This window comes from Elephantulus edwardii, unplaced genomic scaffold (assembly GCF_000299155.1).
Source record: "Elephantulus edwardii isolate Elephantulus edwardi_28Jun2011 unplaced genomic scaffold, EleEdw1.0 scaffold00341, whole genome shotgun sequence".
Taxonomy (NCBI): domain Eukaryota; kingdom Metazoa; phylum Chordata; class Mammalia; order Macroscelidea; family Macroscelididae; genus Elephantulus; species Elephantulus edwardii.
The window spans coordinates 2864-3161 of NW_006400091.1; positions in this window are offsets into that span (position 1 = coordinate 2864).

The window sequence follows — 298 nt, forward strand, 5'->3', positions numbered from 1 at the left end:
GGACTAACGTTATCAGAAACAACAGAAAAAGGAAAACAGCAAAATGGCAATGATAAAACTTGTCCAGTCAATAATAAAATTTAGTGTGAATGGTCTAAACGCACCAAAAAGAGAAAAAGAATAGCAGAATAGATAAAAACTACAACAAACACACAAACAAACACAAAGTCCATCAATATGTTGTCTACAAGAAATAAAGACAGACTCAAAATCAAAGACTGAAAAAAAATGCCAAGAAAATGGCATCTACAAAAAAGAAGTTGCGGCAATACTATCCTCTGATACAATAGACTTCAGG